The sequence below is a fragment of the Canis aureus genome, chromosome 36, assembly GCF_053574225.1.
Source record: "Canis aureus isolate CA01 chromosome 36, VMU_Caureus_v.1.0, whole genome shotgun sequence".
Taxonomy (NCBI): domain Eukaryota; kingdom Metazoa; phylum Chordata; class Mammalia; order Carnivora; family Canidae; genus Canis; species Canis aureus.
The window spans coordinates 7,070,875-7,077,059 of record NC_135646.1 but is presented as its reverse complement, the minus strand read 5'-3'; the positions used below and the strand labels follow the sequence as shown (position 1 = coordinate 7,077,059).

Here is a 6,185-nt window from a genome sequence, read left to right as displayed (position 1 = left end):
CCAACAGCTCTTTGTCCATTTTTGAGAAAGGATCTCACAGCCTTGTCCTCTAAAGGACAGGGCCCTTCTCCACGATGCCCACAAAGCTCTGCAAGAACATAGCCTCCCATCTGTGTCTCTTCTGTCATCTGCTGCAAGGTGGGGACCATCCTGCAAAGCACACCGTGCTGCAGACTCCTCAGGAGTTAGCCCAAGCTTGAGCTAGGGAGGGGAACAGGTGCACCTGGGGCTGTCTAGTGATTTGTCACCGTTTTGGGAAAACGGGCAGGGAAGTTGGAGTCTTTGAGATAAACAGAATTACCCTCATCACATACGGTGCAAGGAAGCGGCACACAATCTCGCCACAGAGAGGGATCCCGGCCCCGGGTAGGAGAGAGAGGAGTTAAGCAGGTGGGGGCCTTTAAAGAGATCTGTGGGGTCTCTTGAGAAGTTCGTAGGTTCTCTCGACTCCAGACAATGCTTTCATTTCCCACGTTTCCCTCCAAGAAAGGAAGGTCTTGTGTACAAAGGAAGGGCCCAGTCAACATTTGACAACATAAATACTTGGCAGATGAAATGGTTTCTGTGGTGCTATTGCAACCTGCCAGTAGAGAAATCAATGCTCAAAGAGGGGAGGGTTGGAGGAATTACCCAGAGGCAGCATCATGTGGCTCGATGACCAGAGCAGGCGCTTCTTTCCCACTTCCCTAGAAGCCCCAGGGCCAGAGGCATTGGCTGAGCCCCTGGTAGGTGAGGCCGGGGGAGGAGGCAGGCAGGCAGGCTTGGAAGGGGGAGATCCTCTCCTGGGGGATGCATGTGTTAGCTCCCTGGCCCAGACACTGTGGCCACGAGGCTGGAATATAGATGTGTTTCCCTCTTAGGCTGTCCCTTTCGTGTGTGAAAGCTGCTTTGCTTTTCCTCATTTGTGCAGCTCCTTTCCCCTCAGCCTCTGCTGGGTGTGGATAGGAACCTGGGGGACCTGCTCTTGCTGTGTGTGGAGGACGGGATCCCAGAGAAGCTCCCTGCTAGAGTCACTGCACCCGTCACCCTTGCGCCCGACTTCTCTTCTGAAGAATGAAGGTATGCCATCAGCAGCTCCCCCTCCTCCCCAGATCCTGGTGGTAATTTTACCCTGAAACAGGGACGAAAGGGCAACATCTAAAGGTTTTGTGCTATGTTCTTGGCCTGGACCCTAGAGGATCCCGAGGCCGAGTAGAGGGTAACTGCTTTGCCGTGATAGAAATTCAGGAAATGTCTGTTGAACCGAGTTCCTCCTGCCCTGGAAGGTTGTTTTATTCCTGCTGGAGGCTCAGGCTGCTTAGACCCAGATGGTGTTAGAGACGAAAGAGACTTGGAGAGAACATCTCCAGCGCTTTCATTTTACATATAGGACACCAGGCGCCCAGAAGGCAGATGTGACCTCCTGGCAACCCACACCCAATGGCACAACTGGCATGAGCATCGGGTGCTTTCCTCTATTCACTGCCCAGTGGCACGAAGGCCCCTCGTGCTCACAGCATGAGACGGAGAGTCAGACTGTTGAGCAGTGACCCCCAGGAGGTCGGACGTCAAGCAGACTCCTCCCATTGTTGTTTTCTTCAGTGTCAACCAGCAACACCTGGGAGGATGGAAAGACCTGGGGGAAGGAGGACAGATGTTGTCTCCTTTGATTTGGGGTCTGCCTGCTGTCACCTCTTGGGTGGGATTTCGAGTCCAGCAGCCCCCGCCAACTGCTGTAGAGTTTGCAATGACTTTTATCACCTGAGCTCCCTTTGCTTTACAGCCCGTGTGAGTTACCTGGGTGGCACTCCACGTGAGTGGTTCCTTCCAGGCTGGGGGTGGAATGGAGTGGGGTGGGGCTGGTGTCCCCTGGGGTTCACTGCCCATATGGACCACAGACCTTTCTGGGGCCCCAACCTGGTTGTGCGCTGCCTTTTCTACTCCTTTGGCCCAGATGCACAGTTGAGTTTAAGGCTCAACTGTTTTCTCAGGGTGCTTTTTTGAGAGAAGCAGGGCTTCAAGTGATGACGCTCTCCTGTCAGCGTCAGTGGACTCAGTGTGAGTCCAGTGGCTCTCACAGTCAGGTATGCATCCAAGTCCCTGAGGGACCAGCCTAAATAAAAAGTGCTAAGTCCCACCCCTCAGACAGCATGATTAGGTAAGTTTCGGCTACACCCAGGAACCTGCATTTTAAGAGACTGCGGATGATTCCAGGGGAGGTGACCCATGGAGGACACTTGGAGAAACTCTGTATGCCGTCCCTTTGAATCCAGGCTCTGCCACTTAACAAGCTGAGTGACCTGGGGCACATTTCTAAGCCTCTCTGTGCTTCAGCTTCTTCATCTGTAAAATGGGGGCACAAAAATCATCTACCCCAAAGGGTCATTTTGAGAATCAACCGAGTTAATATTTACAGGATGCCTAGAACAATGCCTTTCAGTTTCAAGTGCCACATTAGGGTCCGATAAATAAACACCTCTAAAATCCCATGTCTTTAAAACACATAGTAAGATGATTATATTGTTATATATTATAGGCTATTGAAGTCAAGAGAGGAAGTGACTTGCTGAAGTCTGAAGAGGTGGCCAGTAGCATGGCCAAGACCAAATATGGTTCTTTTCACTCCCAGGTAAATTGTCTTTCTTTTCCCCAAACTCCTCATCCAGCCCCTCTTTCTTGTTGTTAGAATGAATAGCATTTCCTGTTGTGTAGCTGCCCACAGTGATAGCCAACAGTGCGATATTCTCCTGATGGAAACCCTATCTATTTCGCAAGACCACTTTTAATCTGCTTTCCATCCTCCCTTCACCTCTACACCAACTAGCAATTATCTCAAGTTAGTGCTGCCCCAATCCCTGTTTGGTCATTTCATTCTTCCTCTGGAATCTATGCAGGGAGGCCTGGCTAAGAGTTGTGAGCTGGGGTGAGGCAGGGAACATCAGCAGCCTGCGGGATTTGAAGTACGGGTCCCCGCTCTTGGCACCTGCTGCATCTTACCCCCATCTGCTGCACCATTAACCTACTACCTTGTATGAGTTTAGCAGAAGCGTCCCAAAGCACCTATGAGAAGCACGTATAGCTTTTCCAGGTTACACTGTGGTGATCGTGAAAATCCACAGTATCCGTGTCTGGAAGTCATTTGACAACTCACTTCCTGAATCACTTGCTTTATAAAACTTACCCTAAGCAACGTATGTCAGAATGAGCCTGTGCTCTGGGGAGAGAACTAAATGGCTTCCTAAGGAGGGAGGCAGGTGAGTTAATTCTCATCTTATTTCCTGCTTGGCTCTCTTTGTCATCCACCATTGCTGGCTTTGCTGCTGCTCTTGGACTAATCTGGGACCAAGAGTGTTGACATGAAGACAATTGAAGACATAAAGTGAATTAGGCAGCTTCTGCCCACCTTCTTTCCCCAAACGTTGTCCTCTGATTCATCTACCATTCTTCTGGTTTCCTTTTTCTACTGTTTTTATTTAACAAATAAGGTTCTACTATGCCAAACATTTTTGGTGCATTCCCTCTCACTCTCCCATGCCATTGAGAAAACTTTCTAAAGTACCATTGGCATGGAGTAGAGTGCCAGGGGTTCTAAGTGAGCCAGTCTAATCCAGTCCTACACCTTCTGAAGTTTATCTCAATAGGAAGACTAGATGTGGATGAATGTAAAGGGAATGTGCAAATAGTAGACTTTTTAAAATGTCAAACTCCACATTCTACAAGATTGGAAAGTTTCAGTATACACAGAAGACTTAAGTCAAAATGACACAACGTCAACATTTCATAAGTGAAATTATTTCTCTGGTAAAATATATTTTTGCTAATTTGACATGGGCCTGGAGAGTAGAGAATCAGGGTAGTTGTCCAGACACTGAGATCAAGGCAGGATGCTTTTAAGTAATCACCTAAGTAAACCCAAGAGCATTGGGAGGGACCATTCTATAAGCAGAGTCTTAACTTTGAAAACAACTTTTGAAATTAAGATTCAAAAGATAAGGTCAACAACAGGTGTTCTTTGCTTTCTGTAGTAGGTGTGTTCTTGAAAAGTTGAGAGTCAATATTTTTTTCCCCATTAATCTAATCACAGTCTAAATATAAGAGAGAAGCTGGATATTTAAAGAAACCATGTAGTTGATCTCATTGCAAAGTCCTTTTAGAGTTTGATTTTACTTTTAAGATTTTTTTATTTATTATTTTAGAGAGAGAGACAGACAGACAGAACATGAACAGGAGAGGCAGAGGGAGAAAGCAAGATAATCTCAAGGAAGCTCCATGCTGAGTGTGGACCCCAATGTGGGGTTCAATCACATGACCCTGAAATCATGACCTTGGCAGAAACCAAGAGTTAGCTGTTTGACAGACTGTACCAGCGAGGTACCCCCTATTAGAGCTTTAAAAATCACTTTTCTGGGATGCCTGGGTGGCTCAGCAGTTGAGCGTCTGCCTTCAGCTCAGGGCCTGATCCCGAAGTCCAGGGATCGAGTCCCACATTGGGCTCCCTGCATGGAGCCTGCTTCTCCTCCCTCTGCCTGTGTCTCTGCCTCTCTCTCTATGTCTCTCATGAATAAATAAATAAAATCTTTAAAAAAATAAAAAAATAAAAATCACTTTTCTTTTTCAGAGATCAGATTTTCTTAGACTATAATTTCTTGAAAGTAGGGACATACCAGGTTGATGTATATTGCCTACAGATAGAGAATGGGTTATAGAGGGCTGGAGCTTTGGGACTTTTGTATTTATCAAATACTTTATATCTATTTCTACTCAGGAGGATGGGACAATAGCTTTCTCTGGGAGCAGAGAGATAGCTAATCTTTCACTCCTCTCTCCCCAGGTCATGCAAACTTCACTTCTTTTTATTCAGTGGTTCCCATCCCTACCCCCACCACAAGGTGACTGATCATTCTTTCTTGTTCTTCAGATCTTTCAGCATTAGTGTCTCTGCTAGAATAAGCTGGTGATTTGGGCTACAGAACTGAATATTCTCAGGATGGAGGCAGGCGGTCAAATGACTCAGAAATCACAGGACTCTGTCTAAGGCAGTCCAAAATGATAGCACTAGCCAGCCACATGTAGCTATTGAGTACTTGAAATGTAGTGAACGAAACTGAGGAATGAATTTTTAACTTAATTTAAATTTTAAGAACTAACGTGCATTTCAGTTATTGGAGAGCTTTTACGTATATTTGAAACAACTTGATCATGTTTCACCTGTAAATTTTATGAAGCTCTACATACAGCTCAAGTATTTCTAAAAAGATTTTGGCTTTAGAATTGAGAAGTACTCTAAGTATAAAATACATACCAGATTTTGAAGATTAGTAGGAAAAAGGAATGTAAAATATTTGATAAATGATTTCTGTATTGATTACATGCTGAAATGACAATATTTTGGATATATCAAGTGAAATAAAAACATATTATTAAAATTAATTTCATCTATCTCTTTACTTTTTTATGTGGCTACTAAGACATTGAAAATTACACGGATGCCTGGGTGGCTCAGCAGTTGACGGTCTGCCTTCGGCCCAGGGTGTAATCCTGGAGTCCTGGGATCAAGTTCCACTTCAGGCTCCGTGCATGGAGCCTGCTTCTCCCTGTGCCTATGTCTCTGCCTCTTTCTCTCTCTGTGTCTCTCATGAATAAATAAATAAATAATATTTTAAAAAATTTACAAATATGGCTCATATTATGTTTCTGTTGAGCAAAACTGATCTAAAGTATACCATTGCCTTGCTTCATGACCACTCCCTGGGCCTAGCCATCCCTATGACAGGGTTCAAGGTTTTAACTCGAACCCCACATCAGCTGAAGAAAATGCATCAACCTCTAGCTTTATTCTTTGAGTCATCTTCTGAATCTGCATTTGGATGACAATTGCTTTGGCATCCTTGAGTTTTCTTGCATGTTTACTGTTCTATGCAGTCTGCATAAGTAGTTTATGCTCTTTTGAAGAATAGCAAGACTTTCAGAAAATACTTACATTAGCAATACAGATTTGGAAAGCATATCTAAAATCGTCACTTTGAACTTCTTGCTTCCTATGAGGAGAAGACCTGCCCAGATATAGTCTGCTGTGCAGTGTCATCTCCAGACCATTGCTGGTCAGGCCCCTCCCTGTTACTCCACACCAGAAGTGACTAGGGCCAAGAAACAGCCATGGACACTATGACAGATCATTACAAAATACCACACTGGCTAGTTATTAA

At 45.3% G+C, this 6,185-nt stretch overlaps 1 long non-coding RNA gene across 1 annotated transcript; it reads left to right on the top strand.

Annotated features, from left to right (window-relative positions):
• Window positions 1–621: 621 nt before the first annotated feature.
• On the top strand, window positions 622–5,654 carry LOC144306162 (uncharacterized). Its single transcript, XR_013373183.1, has 5 exons — window positions 622–725; window positions 911–1,059; window positions 2,516–2,608; window positions 4,811–4,868; window positions 5,448–5,654. It is a non-coding gene; the product is annotated as an uncharacterized LOC144306162 (long non-coding RNA).
• Window positions 5,655–6,185: the final 531 nt, after the last annotated feature.